This window comes from Ranitomeya imitator, chromosome 10, assembly GCF_032444005.1.
Source record: "Ranitomeya imitator isolate aRanImi1 chromosome 10, aRanImi1.pri, whole genome shotgun sequence".
NCBI classification, from domain to species: Eukaryota; Metazoa; Chordata; class Amphibia; order Anura; family Dendrobatidae; genus Ranitomeya; species Ranitomeya imitator.
This window is the reverse complement of record NC_091291.1, coordinates 92,745,151-92,759,676: the sequence shown is the minus strand read 5'-3', so window position 1 is coordinate 92,759,676 and position 14,526 is coordinate 92,745,151. Positions and strand designations below refer to the sequence as shown.

The 14,526-nt window shown below is 41.9% G+C and overlaps 5 non-coding genes across 5 annotated transcripts; all 5 read right to left on the bottom strand.

Annotated features, from left to right (window-relative positions):
- Window positions 1-268: 268 nt before the first annotated feature.
- Window positions 269-351, bottom strand: TRNAL-CAG (transfer RNA leucine (anticodon CAG)). Its single transcript has one exon. It is a non-coding gene; the product is annotated as a tRNA-Leu (tRNA).
- Window positions 352-1,027: 676 nt separating this feature from the next.
- Window positions 1,028-1,100, bottom strand: TRNAF-GAA (transfer RNA phenylalanine (anticodon GAA)). Its single transcript has one exon. It is a non-coding gene; the product is annotated as a tRNA-Phe (tRNA).
- Window positions 1,101-8,201: 7,101 nt separating this feature from the next.
- On the bottom strand, window positions 8,202-8,274 carry TRNAF-GAA (transfer RNA phenylalanine (anticodon GAA)). The gene has a single exon. It is a non-coding gene; the product is annotated as a tRNA-Phe (tRNA).
- A 1,632-nt stretch (window positions 8,275-9,906) lies between these two features.
- Window positions 9,907-9,979, bottom strand: TRNAF-GAA (transfer RNA phenylalanine (anticodon GAA)). Its single transcript has one exon. It is a non-coding gene; the product is annotated as a tRNA-Phe (tRNA).
- A 1,661-nt stretch (window positions 9,980-11,640) lies between these two features.
- TRNAF-GAA (transfer RNA phenylalanine (anticodon GAA)) lies at window positions 11,641-11,713 on the bottom strand. The gene has a single exon. It is a non-coding gene; the product is annotated as a tRNA-Phe (tRNA).
- Between the last annotated feature and the right edge of the window lie 2,813 nt (window positions 11,714-14,526).

Genomic DNA, 14,526 nt, shown 5'->3' with positions numbered 1-14,526 from the left:
AAGAGAACACAAAGAGGTGAAATAATCCTCCCCATTCACCGCCCATAGTATTTTTATGGTGCCAAGACAGCTAACATATGCACATAAAACCTATTTCACAATCCTAGAGTTCCGTTTATAGATGACAATTTCAGATTCACCCCAAAAACTCCCAGGTAGTCATAACTTTGGGATCAGGTTTTTTAAGGCCCATTGCTAAGTTTGGTTTGAGCCCCATCTAATCAATAACTGAATGGAATCTGTATAGTTTCATGAAACGAAAAGGTGACGTCAGAAGTGGGATTTGAACCCACGCCTCCAAGAGAGACTGCGACCTGAACGCAGCGCCTTAGACCGCTCGGCCATCCTGACTTCTTGTGGATTTTGTACCTTAACCAACTTGTCGCAACACACAAAAACATTAATAAATAGCATTTTTCATGTGTGTACTTTTTGTCAGCATTAATTTTCAAACCTCCTTTTATTTTGTTAGGATGTTAGAAATGTTAGATTTCTCACAAAATGCGGTGATGCATCATATTTCTTCAGAAACTACCATTTGGCCACACAGCAGGGATTTGAAAATAAGAGCACCATTCGGGTTTTGGAATGCAGATTTTGCAAGAATAGTTTGCGGTAAAATTTTCAGAGTACCAAACATACCAAAAACAGCAGAAACCCCCCCAAAGTGACCCCATTTTAGAAATTACTTCTCACAATGAATCCATATACACCACAGCATTTCATAGTCAAACATACATGGCTGAAATCATTCAGCTAGTGTCTGATACATGATGCCTGTATCAGCTATCCAGTTCCCATTAAATCCTCTTACAGCTTAGTGAAATGGAAATAAACAAAATAGAGGAAAAATTAAAAAAAATAATAATTTGCTCAAAAGGAAAAGCTCCCATTTCTCATCTTGTCAACATTTTATTTTCTGTAGATAGTTAAGATTTTTAGGCCTTTTTTCATTTTCTTTCAGTCATCAGCCCATGTGCTTTGTTCATTTTCTCCTTAAAATGTAAACAGTGAAGAAAAATTATGTTGCCGAAACCCGGGATCGAACCAGGGACCTTTAGATCTTCAGTCTAACGCTCTCCCAACTGAGCTATTTCGGCCAAACACAAACAACTTTAGGAGTGTTTGACACTCGGCAAATGTCAAGCGAAACCCCTGAAAATGTATATTTTTATTTTTGCTTTGACTAGTTTTTGCAGCATGATTTCTATTTGAAACTCCTGCCATTTTGTTGTACATGTTTAATAACTTTCATTAACTCTTTGTGAATGAGTAGAAAAAAAATGCAATTTTGACAGATTTTTTTACATTTCCAATTTGACTCTATTCATCATGTTCATTCTAACCCTGTGTTTATGAGACAGGTGATGGTTGCACATAAAACACAATGTGCATGCATAATGTTACATCAAGTTTTATTTGATATTAGATGCAAATAATTGGAGCAAAAAAGGAGACAAAAATTTAGAGAAAATATTTTAATGATTGTTAACTTTCAATGTGAAAACGTTTGTCCCAAAATGTGCTGAAACTTAGATGTCAGTATCGCATGCGCATTTCAGACTTTTAATCTATGATTACCTACTTTTTCAGCTTTTGTTTATTAAGTACTGTTATGGTCTATTGAGGAATGAGGTAAACAAATATGAAATTAGACTTACCTGCAATTCAGTTTATAGAAATCTCCCAGAACAGCCCCATAGGATGTGGAATCTCCGACCTAATAGGGAAAGAGAACACAAAGAGGTGAAATAATCCTCCCCATTCACCGCCCATAGTATTTTTATGGTGCCAAGACAGCTAACATATGCACATAAAACCTATTTCACAATCCTAGAGTTCCGTTTATAGATGACAATTTCAGATTCACCCCAAAAACTCCCAGGTAGTCATAACTTTGGGATCAGGTTTTTTAAGGCCCATTGCTAAGTTTGGTTTGAGCCCCATCTAATCAATAACTGAATTGAATCTGTATAGTTTCATGAAACGAAAAGGTGATGTCAGAAGTGGGATTTGAACCCACGCCTCCAAGAGAGACCGCTCGGCCATCCTGACTTCTTGTGGATTTTGTACCTTAACCAACTTGTCGCAACACACAAAAACATTAATAAATAGCATTTTTCATGTGTGTACTTTTTGTCAGCATTAATTTTCAAACCTCCTTTTATTTTGTTAGGATGTTAGAAATGTTAGATTTCTCACAAAATGCGGTGATGCATCATATTTCTTCAGAAACTACCATTTGGCCACACAGCAGGGCTTTGAAAATAAGAGCACCATTCGGGTTTTGGAATGCAGATTTTGCAAGAATAGTTTGCGGTAAAATTTTCAGAGTACCAAACATACCAAAAACAGCAGAAACCCCCCCAAAGTGACCCCATTTTAGAAATTACTTCTCACAATGAATCCATATACACCACAGCATTTCATAGTCAAACATACATGGCTGAAATCATTCAGCTAGTGTCTGATACATGATGCCTGTATCAGCTATCCGGTTCCCATTAAATCCTCTTACAGCTTAGTGAAATGGAAATAAACAAAATAGAGGAAAAATTAAAAAAAATAATAATTTGCTCAAAAGGAAAAGCTCCCATTTCTCATCTTGTCAACATTTTATTTTCTGTAGATAGTTAAGATTTTTAGGCCTTTTTTCATTTTCTTTCAGTCATCAGCCCATGTGCTTTGTTCATTTTCTCCTTAACCCCTTCATGACCCAGCCTATTTTGACCTTAAAGACCTTGCTGTTTTTTGCAATTCTGACCAGTGTCCCTTTATGAGGTAATAACTCAGGAACGCTTCAACGGATCCTAGCGGTTCTGAGATTGTTTTTTCGTGACATATTGGGCTTCATGTTAGTGGTAAATTTAGGTCAATAAATTCTGCATTTATTTGTGATAAACACGGAAATTTGGCAAAAATTTTGAAAATTTCGCAATTTTCACATTTTGAATTTTTATTCTGTTAAACCAGAGAGATATGTGACACAAAATAGTTAATAAATAACATTTCCCACATGTTTACTTTACATCAGCACAATTTTGGAAACAAAATTTTTTTTTGTTAGGAAGTTATAAGGGTTAAAATTTGACCAGCGATTTGTCATTTTTACAACGAAATTTACAAAACCATTTTTTTTAGGGACCACCTCACATTTGAAGTCAGTTTGAGGGGTCTATATGGCTGAAAATACCCAAAAGTGACACCATTCTAAAAACTGCACCCCTCAAGGTACTCAAAACCACATTCAAGAAGTTTATTAACCCTTCAGGTGCTTCACAGCAGCAGAAGCAACATGGAAGGAAAAAATGAACATTTAACTTTTTAGTCACAAAAATTATCTTTTAGCAACAATTTTTTTATTTTCCCAATGGTAAAAGGAGAAACTGAACCACGAAAGTTGTTGTCCAATTTGTCCTGAGTACGCTGATACCTCATATGTGGGGGTAAACCACTGTTTGGGCGCACGGCAGGGCTTGGAAGGGAAGGAGCGCCATTTGACTTTTTGAATCAAAAATTGGCTCCACTCTTTAGCGGACACCATGTCACGTTTGGAGAGCCCCCGTGTGCCTAAAAATTGGAGCTCCCCCACAAATGACCCCATTTTGGAAACTAGACGCCCCAAGGAACTTATCTAGATGCATAGTGAGCACTTTGAACCCCCAGGTGCTTCACAAATTGATCCGTAAAAATGAAAAAGTACTTTTTTTTCACAAAAAAATTCTTTTAGCCTCAATTTTTTCATTTTCACATGGGCAACAGGATAAAATGGATCCTAAAATGTGTTGGGCAATTTCTCCTGAGTACACCAATACCTCACATGTGGGGGTAAACCACTGTTTGGGCACATGGTAAGGCTCGGAAGGGAAGGAGCGCCATTTGACTTTTTGAATGAAAAATTATTTCCATCGTTAGCGGACACCATGTCGCGTTTGGATAGCTCCTGTGTGCCTAAACATTGGCGCTCCCCCACAAGTGACCCCATTTTGGAAACTAGACCCCCCAAGGAACTTATTTAGATGCCTAGTGAGCACTTTAAACCCTCAGGTGCTTCACAAATTGATCTGTAAAAATGAAAAAGTACTTTTTTTTTCACAAAAAAATTATTTTCGCCTCAATTTTTTCATTTTCACATGGGCAGTAGGATAAAATGGATCATAAAATTTGTTGGGCAATTTCTCCCGAGTACGCCGATACCTCATATGTGGGGGTAAACCACTGTTTGGGCACACGGCAGGGCTCGGAAGGGAAGGCGCGCCATTTGACTTTTTGAATGGAAAATTAGCTCCAATTGTTAGCGGACACCATGTCGCGTTTGGAGAGCCCCCTGTGTGCCTAAACATTGGAGCTCCCCCACAAGTGACCCCATTTTGGAAACTAGACCCCCCAAGGAACTTATCTAGATGCATATTGAGCACTTTAAACCCCCAGGTGCTTCACAGAAGTTTATAACGCAGAGCCATGAAAATAAAAAATAATTTTTCTTTCCTCAAAAATGATTTTTTAGCCTGGAATTTCCTATTTTGCCAAGGATAATGGGAGAAATTGGACCCCAAATATTGTTGTCCAGTTTGTCCTGAGTACGCTGATACCCCATATGTGGGGGTAAACCACTGTTTGGGCGCACGGCAGGGCTCGGAAGGGATGGCACGCCATTTGGCTTTTTAAATGGAAAATTAGCTCCAATCATTAGCGGACACCATGTCACGTTTGGAGAGCCCCTGTGTGCTTAAACATTGGAGATCCCCCAGAAATGACACCATTTTGGAAACTAGACCCCCAAAGGAACTAATCTAGATGTGTGGTGAGGACTTTGAACCCCCAAGTGCTTCACAGAAGTTTATAACGCAGAGCCATGAAAATAAAAAAAAAAATTATTTTCTCAAAAATTATCTTTTAGCCTGCAATTTTTTATTTTCCCAAGGGTAACAGGAGAAATTTGACCCCAAAAGTTGTTGTCCAGTTTCTCCTGAGTACGCTGATACCCCATATGTGGGGGTAAATCACTGTTTGGGCACATGCCGGGGCTCGGAAGTGAAGTAGTGACGTTTTGAAATGCAGACTTTGATGGAATGCTCTGTGGGCGTCACGTTGCGTTTGCAGAGCCCCTGATGTGGCTTAACAGTAGAAACCCCCCACAAGTGACCCCATTTTGGAAACTAGACCCCCAAAGGAACTTATCTAGATGTGTGGTGAGCACTTTGAACCCCCAAGTGCTTCATAGAAGTTTATAATGCAGAGCCGTGAAAATAATAAATACGTTTTCTTTCCTCAAAAATAATTATTTAGCCCAGAATTTTTTAATTTTCCCAAGGGTAACAGGAGAAATTTGACCCCAAAAGTTGTTGTCCAGTTTCTCCTGAGTACGGTGATACCCCATATGTGGGGGTAAGCTACTGTTTGGGCACATGCCGGGGCTTGGAATTGAAGTAGTGACGTTTTGAAATGCAGACTTTGATGGAATGCTCTGCGGGCGTCACGTTGCGTTTGCAGAGCCCCTGATGTGCCTAAACAGTAGAAACCCCCCACAAGTGACCCCATTTTGGAAACTAGACCCTGAAAGGAACTTATCTAGATGTGTGGTGAGCACTTTGAACCCCCAAGTGCTTCATAGAAGTTTATAATGCAGAGCCGTGAAAATAATAAATACGTTTTCTTTCCTCAAAAATAATTATTTAGCCCAGAATTTTTTATTTTCCCAAGGGTTACAGGAGAAATTGGACCCCAAAAGTTGTTGTCCAGTTTCTCCTGAGTACGCTGATACCCCATATGTGGGGGTAAACCACTGTTTGGGCACACGTCGGGGCTCAGAAGGGAAGTAGTGACTTTTGAAATGCAGACTTTGATGGAATGGTCTGCGGGTGTCACGTTGCGTTTGCAGAGCCCCTGGTGTGCCTAAACAGTAGAGACCCCCCACAAGTGACCCCATTTTAGAAACTAGACCCCCCAAGGAACTTATCTAGATATGTGGTGAGCACTTTGAACCCCCAAGTGCTTCACAGACGTTTACAACGCAGAGCCGTGAAAATAAAAAATAATTTTTCTTTCCTCAAAAATTATGTTTTAGCAAGCATTTTTTTAGATTCACAAGGGTAACAGGAGAAATTGGACCCCAGTAATTGTTGCGCAGTTTGTCCTGAGTATGCTGGTACCCCATATGTGGGGGTAAACCACTGTTTGGGCACACGTCAGGGCTCGGAAGTGAGGGAGCACCATTTGACTTTTTGAATACGAGATTGGCTGGAATCAATGGTGGCGCCATGTTGCGTTTGGAGACCCCTGATGTGCCTAAACAGTGGTAACCCCTCAATTCTAACTCCAACACTAACCCCAACACACCCCTAACCCTAATCCCAACTGTAGCCATAATCCTAATCACAAACCTAACCCCAACACACCCCTAACCACAACACACCCCTAACCCTAACCACAACCCTAATTCCAACCCTAACCCTAAGGCCATGTGCCCACGTTGCGGATTCGTGTGAGATATTTCCGCACCATTTTTGAAAAATCTGCGGGTAAAAGGCACTGTGTTTTACCTGCGGATTTTCCGCGGATTTCCAGTGTTTTTTGTGCGGATTTCACCTGCGGATTCCTATTGAGGAACAGGTGTAAAACGCTGCGGAATCCGCACAAAGAATTGACATGCTGCGGAAAATACAACGCAGCGTTCCCGCGCGGTATTTTCCGCACCATGGGCACAGCGGATTTGGTTTTTCATATGTTTACATGGTACTGTAAACCTGATGGAACACTGCTGCGGATCCGCAGCCAAATCCGCACCGTGTGCACATAGACTAATTCTAAAGGTATGTGCACACGCTGCGGATCCGCAGCAGTTTCCCATGAGTGTACAGTTCAATGTAAACCTATGGGAAACAAAAATCGCTGTACACATGCTGCGGAAAAACTGCACGGAAACGCAGCGGTTTACATTCCGCAGCATGTCACTTCTTTGTGCGGATTCCGCAGCGGTTTTACAACTGCTCCAATAGAAAATCGCAATTGTAAAACCGCAGTGAAATGCGCAGAAAAAAACGCGGTAAATCCGCCATAAATCCGCAGCGGTTTAGCACTGCGGATTTATCAAATCCGCAGCGGAAAAATCCGCAGAGGACCAGAATACGTGTGCACATTCCTAACCCTAACCCTAACCCTAACCCTACCCCTAACCCTACCCCTAACCCTACCCCTAACCCTACCCCTAACCCTAACCCTACCCCTAGCCCTAACCCTAACCCTAACCCTATTCTAACATTAGTGGAAAAAAAAAAATTTCTTTATTTTTTTATTGTCCCTACCTATGGGGGTGACAAAGGGGGGGGGTCATTTATTATTTTTTTTATTTTGATCACTGAGATAGATTATATCTCAGTGATCAAAATGCACTTTGGAACGAATCTGCCGGCCGGCAGATTCGGCGGGCGCACTGCGCATGCGCCCGCCATTTTGGAAGATGGCGGCGCCCGGGAGAAGATGGACGGGACCACGGCTGGATCGGTAAGTATGATAGGGTGGGGGGGGACCACGGGGGGGGGGATCGGAGCACGGGGGGGGAATCGGAGCGCGGGAGGGGTGGAACGGAGCGCGGGGGGCGTGGAACGGAGCACGGGGGGGCTGGAATGGAGCACGGGGGGGTGGAACGGAGCACGGGGGGGGGTGGATCGGAGTGCAGGGGGGGTGATTGGAGCACGGGGGGGTGATTGGAGCACGGGGGGAGCGGACACGAGCACGGGGGGGGAGCGGAGCACTGGACGGAGGGGAGCCGGAGCAGTGTACCGGCCAGATCGGGGGGGTGGGGGGGCGATCGGAGGGGTGGGGTGGGGGCACACTAGTATTTCCAGCCATGGCCGATGATATTTCAGCATCGGCCATGGCTGGATTGTAATATTTCACCCGTTATAATGGGTGAAATATTACAAATCGCTCTGATTGGCAGTTTCACTTTCAACAGCCAATCAGAGCGATCGTAGCCACGAGGGGGTGAAGCCACCCCCCCTGGGCTAAACTACCACTCCCCCTGTCCCTGCAGATCGGGTGAAATGGGAGTTAACCCTTTCACCCGATCTGCAGGGACGCGATCTTTCCATGACGCCGCATAGGCGTCATGGGTCGGAATGGCACCGACTTTCATGACGCCTACGTGGCGTCATGGGTCGGGAAGGGGTTAAAATGTAAACAGTGAAGAAAAATTATGTTGCCGAAACCCGGGATCGAACCAGGGACCTTTAGATCTTCAGTCTAACGCTCTCCCAACTGAGCTATTTCGGCCAAACACAAACAACTTTAGGAGTGTTTGACACTCGGCAAATGTCAAGCAAAACCCCTGAAAATGTATATTTTTATTTTTGCTTTGACTAGTTTTTGCAGCATGATTTCTATTTGAAACTCCTGCCATTTTGTTGTACATGTTTAATAACTTTCATTAACTCTTTGTGAATGAGTAGAAAAAAAATGCAATTTTGACAGATTTTTTTACATTTCCAATTTGACTCTATTCATCATGTTCATTCTAACCCTGTGTTTATGAGACAGGTGATGGTTGCACATAAAACACAATGTGCATGCATAATGTTACATCAAGTTTTATTTGATATTAGATGCAAATAATTGGAGCAAAAAAGGAGACAAAAATTTAGAGAAAATATTTTAATGATTGTTAACTTTCAATGTGAAAACGTTTGTCCCAAAATGTGCTGAAACTTAGATGTCAGTATCGCATGCGCATTTCAGACTTTTTAATCTATGATTACCTACTTTTTCAGCTTTTGTTTATTAAGTACTGTTATGGTCTATTGAGGAATGAGGTAAACAAATATGAAATTAGACTTACCTGCAATTCAGTTTATAGAAATCTCCCAGAACAGCCCCATAGGATGTGGAATCTCCGACCTAATAGGGAAAGAGAACACAAAGAGGTGACATAATCCTCCCCATTCACCGCCCATAGTATTTTTATGGTGCCAAGACAGCTAACATATGCACATAAAACCTATTTCACAATCCTAGAGTTCCGTTTATAGATGACAATTTCAGATTCACCCCAAAAACTCCCAGGTAGTCATAACTTTGGGATCAGGTTTTTTAAGGCCCATTGCTAAGTTTGGTTTGAGCCCCATCTAATCAATAACTGAATTGAATCTGTATAGTTTCATGAAACGAAAAGGTGATGTCAGAAGTGGGATTTGAACCCACGCCTCCAAGAGAGACCGCTCGGCCATCCTGACTTCTTGTGGATTTTGTACCTTAACCAACTTGTCGCAACACACAAAAACATTAATAAATAGCATTTTTCATGTGTGTACTTTTTGTCAGCATTAATTTTCAAACCTCCTTTTATTTTGTTAGGATGTTAGAAATGTTAGATTTCTCACAAAATGCGGTGATGCATCATATTTCTTCAGAAACTACCATTTGGCCACACAGCAGGGCTTTGAAAATAAGAGCACCATTCGGGTTTTGGAATGCAGATTTTGCAAGAATAGTTTGCGGTAAAATTTTCAGAGTACCAAACATACCAAAAACAGCAGAAACCCCCCCAAAGTGACCCCATTTTAGAAATTACTTCTCACAATGAATCCATATACACCACAGCATTTCATAGTCAAACATACATGGCTGAAATCATTCAGCTAGTGTCTGATACATGATGCCTGTATCAGCTATCCGGTTCCCATTAAATCCTCTTACAGCTTAGTGAAATGGAAATAAACAAAATAGAGGAAAAATTAAAAAAAATAATAATTTGCTCAAAAGGAAAAGCTCCCATTTCTCATCTTGTCAACATTTTATTTTCTGTAGATAGTTAAGATTTTTAGGCCTTTTTTCATTTTCTTTCAGTCATCAGCCCATGTGCTTTGTTCATTTTCTCCTTAAAATGTAAACAGTGAAGAAAAATTATGTTGCCGAAACCCGGGATCGAACCAGGGACCTTTAGATCTTCAGTCTAACGCTCTCCCAACTGAGCTATTTCGGCCAAACACAAACAACTTTAGGAGTGTTTGACACTCGGCAAATGTCAAGCAAAACCCCTGAAAATGTATATTTTTATTTTTGCTTTGACTAGTTTTTGCAGCATGATTTCTATTTGAAACTCCTGCCATTTTGTTGTACATGTTTAATAACTTTCATTAACTCTTTGTGAATGAGTAGAAAAAAAATGCAATTTTGACAGATTTTTTTACATTTCCAATTTGACTCTATTCATCATGTTCATTCTAACCCTGTGTTTATGAGACAGGTGATGGTTGCACATAAAACACAATGTGCATGCATAATGTTACATCAAGTTTTATTTGATATTAGATGCAAATAATTGGAGCAAAAAAGGAGACAAAAATTTAGAGAAAATATTTTAATGATTGTTAACTTTCAATGTGAAAACGTTTGTCCCAAAATGTGCTGAAACTTAGATGTCAGTATCGCATGCGCATTTCAGACTTTTTAATCTATGATTACCTACTTTTTCAGCTTTTGTTTATTAAGTACTGTTATGGTCTATTGAGGAATGAGGTAAACAAATATGAAATTAGACTTACCTGCAATTCAGTTTATAGAAATCTCCCAGAACAGCCCCATAGGATGTGGAATCTCCGACCTAATAGGGAAAGAGAACACAAAGAGGTGAAATAATCCTCCCCATTCACCGCCCATAGTATTTTTATGGTGCCAAGACAGCTAACATATGCACATAAAACCTATTTCACAATCCTAGAGTTCCGTTTATAGATGACAATTTCAGATTCACCCCAAAAACTCCCAGGTAGTCATAACTTTGGGATCAGGTTTTTTAAGGCCCATTGCTAAGTTTGGTTTGAGCCCCATCTAATCAATAACTGAAGGGAATATGTATAGTTTCATGAAACGAAAAGGTGATGTCAGAAGTAGGATTTGAACCCTTGCCTCCAAGAGAGACTGCGACATGAGCGCAGCGCCTTAGACCGCTCGGCCATCCTGACTTCTTGTGGATTTTGTACCTTAACCAACTTGTCGCAACACACAAAAACATTAATAAATAGCATTTTTGATGTGTGGACTTTTTGTCAGCATTAATTTTCAAACCTCCTTTTATTTTGTTAGGATGTTAGAAATGTTAGATTTCTCACAAAATGCGGTGATGCATCATATTTCTTCAGAAACTACCATTTGGCCACACAGCAGGGCTTTGAAAATAAGAGCACCATTCGGGTTTTGGAATGCAGATTTTGCAAGAATAGTTTGCGGTAAAATTTTCAGAGTACCAAACATACCAAAAACAGCAGAAACCCCCCCCCCAAAGTGACCCCATTTTAGAAATTACTTCTCACAATGAATCCATATACACCACAGCATTTCATAGTCAAACATACATGGCTGAAATCATTCAGCTAGTGTCTGATACATGATGCCTGTATCAGCTATCCGGTTCCCATTAAATCCTCTTACAGCTTAGTGAAATGGAAATAAACAAAATAGAGGAAAAATTAAAAAAAATAATAATTTGCTCAAAAGGAAAAGCTCCCATTTCTCATCTTTTCAACATTTTATTTTCTGTAGATAGTTAAGATTTTTAGGCCTTTTTTCATTTTCTTTCAGTCATCAGCCCATGTGCTTTGTTCATTTTCTCCTTAAAATGTAAACAGTGAAGAAAAATTATGCTGCCGAAACCCGGGGTCGAACCAGGGACCTTAAGATCTTCAGTCTAACGCTCTCCCAACTGAGCTATTTCGGCCAAACACAAACAACTTTAGGAGTGTTTGACACTCGGCAAATGTCAAGCGAAACCCCTGAAAATGTATATTTTTATTTTTGCTTTGACTAGTTTTTGCAGCATGATTTCTATTTGAAACTCCTGCCATTTTGTTGTACATGTTTAATAACTTTCATTAACTCTTTGTGAATGAGTAGAAAAAAAATGCAATTTTGACAGATTTTTTTACATTTCCAATTTGACTCTATTCATCATTAGTGTTGAGCATTCCGATACCGCAAGTATCGGGTATCGGCCGATATTTGCGGTATCGGAATTCCGATACTGAATTCCGATACTTCCCGCGTATCGGATACCGGAATCGGAAGTTCCCAGAATTCAAATTGAACGCAGCAGCCAATGAGGAATGAATGAAAGTGTGGGCACATCCTGTTTAGCATGGTGGGCATGTAAGTACTGGCAAGGCTTGGATTGGCTGCTGAAATGATGTCACTCTGCACTATAAAAAAGCGCTGCCGCCATTTTGCGCTCACTCTGCTGTGATTTCAGTTAGGGACAGGACGCTGTGTTCTAACTGAGGGCCAGTTGAGCTTGCTAATTGCTTTATTTTCCTTTCCAAAGGCTAATTTAGCAAAACGCTGTGTGTTCTTCACTGTTCACCTTGCTCTTGCCTTGCAGCGCTGTTTTAACAGCGTTCTGCAAGGTCTCTGTGTGTGTGTGTGTGTGCAGCTCACTCTGTAGTCTGTGTGCAGCCATATACCCGGTTGTATTCAGCTCGGGGGGGTTCACACTGCCTCACACAGTTGTTCTTTTTTGCTCTTAGTGCAGCCTGCTGCACATTTTTTCTCAAATTTCCTATTAGTGTTTTTCCACCAGTCTCCAGCTCTATTGTGGAAAAACACTACATAGGATAACCTAGAGGGGGGTTTTTGGGCCTTGCAGCGCCGTTTACGGCTGTCTGCACGGTCTCCGTGTGAGCCCAGCTCGCCCTGTAGTCTGTGTGCAGCCATAGCCGGTTGGATTCAGCTCAGGGTTCGTTACTGGCTCATACCTTGAGAAAAATTTTCCTTTTTTTCAAATAGTGCAGCCTGTTTAAAATTTGAAAAAAAAAATTCCTATTAGTGTCTTTCCACTCGTATCCAGCTAAATAGTGGAAAAACACTATATAGGATAACCTAGAGGAGGGTTTTTTGGCCTTGCAGCGCCGTTTACGGCTGTCTGCACGGTCTCCGTGTGAGCCCAGCTCGCCCTGTAGTCTGTGTGCAGCCATAGCCGGTTGGATTCAGCTCAGGGTTCGTTACTGGCTCATACCTTGCGAAAAATTTTCCTTTTTTTTCAAATAGTGCAGCCTGTTTAAAATTTGAAAAAAAAATCCTATAAGTGTCTTTCCACTCGTATCCAGCTAAATAGTGGAAAAACACTATATAGGATAACCTAGAGGAGGGTTTTTTGGCCTTGCAGCGCCGTTTACGGCTGTCTGCACGGTCTCCGTGTGAGCCCAGCTCGCCCTGTAGTCTGTGTGCAGCCATAGCCGGTTGGATTCAGCTCAGGGTTCGTTACTGGCTCATACCTTGAGAAAAATTTTCCTTTTTTTGAAATAGTGCAGCCTGTTTAAAATTTGAAAAAAAAAAATTCCTATTAGTGTCTTTCCACCAGTCTCCAGCTCAATTGTGGAAAAACACTACATAGGATAACCTAGAGGGTTTTTTTGGGGCCTTGCAGCGCCGTTTACGGCTGTCTGCACGGTCTCTGTGTGAGCGCAGCTCGCCCTGTAGTCTGTGTGCAGCCATAGCCGGTTGGATTCAGCTCAGGGTGCGTTACTGCCTCATACCTTGAAAAACAATTTCCTTTTTTTCAAATAGTGCAGCCAGTTTAAAATTTGAAAAAAAAAATTCCTATTAGTGTCTTTCCACTTGTATCCAGCTAAATAGTGGAAAAACACTATATAGGATAACCTAGAGGAGGGTTTTTTGGCCTTGCAGCGCCGTTTACGGCTGTCTGCACGGTCTCCGTGTGATTTAAACTAGCTCTGTAGCCCGATCTGCACCAAAAAAAAGGTTAAGTTCACCAAACACAACTTAACACTTGTGTAGGCCACATTTGAAAAATAATAAAGTTTAGTCCACAATTTACAACATTAGTGTTTCTTACACCTGTTAGGAGGAGCATTACAGGAATAAGCACACTAAGGCCTTAGTACTTTTCTGCTTATCTTTATCTGTCAACCAAGATGAAGAGGGCAGGGAGTAAGGCACGTGGGCGTGGGCGCGGAGCAGGGAGAGGAGCAGGGAGAGGACGTGGTGATTCTGTGCCTGCTGCGGGCGCCGGTGACTCGTCGTCACTCAGTTTCAGCAGGGAACAGTCCTTCATGCGCAGCTTTGTCAGAGAGCGCCGTGCACCGCTGCTGCGTGAAGACCAAATTGAAGCCATTGTCGGGTGGATGGCAGCTAACGCCTCGGCATCGACTTCAGTTAGTGCCACATCCTCTCAGGCACAGAGCACTGGAGAGCAGCCATCTGTCTCTTCACCACCTGCCAAATTGGCCAGGCAGTCAGAGAGCCCAGGACAGGAGCCGTCTCTACTTCTGTTCTCTGAATCTCTTGGCTTGGAAACAGGGGGCCAGCCAAGCAGCATTGGAGAAATGGAAGAAGAGGCAGTGTGCAGTGATGCCCAACACCTTTTTCTCTCTGACTCTGAAGAGGCAGGTGGGCCAGTGCCTCCGGTGACCACAGCGCAGTACGCATCTGATGATGAAACTCAGGTGCCGCTTTCTCGTGCGTACTGTGCTGCTGAGACTACCCAGGAGGAGCAGTTGGTGGCAGAGGGTAGTGGAG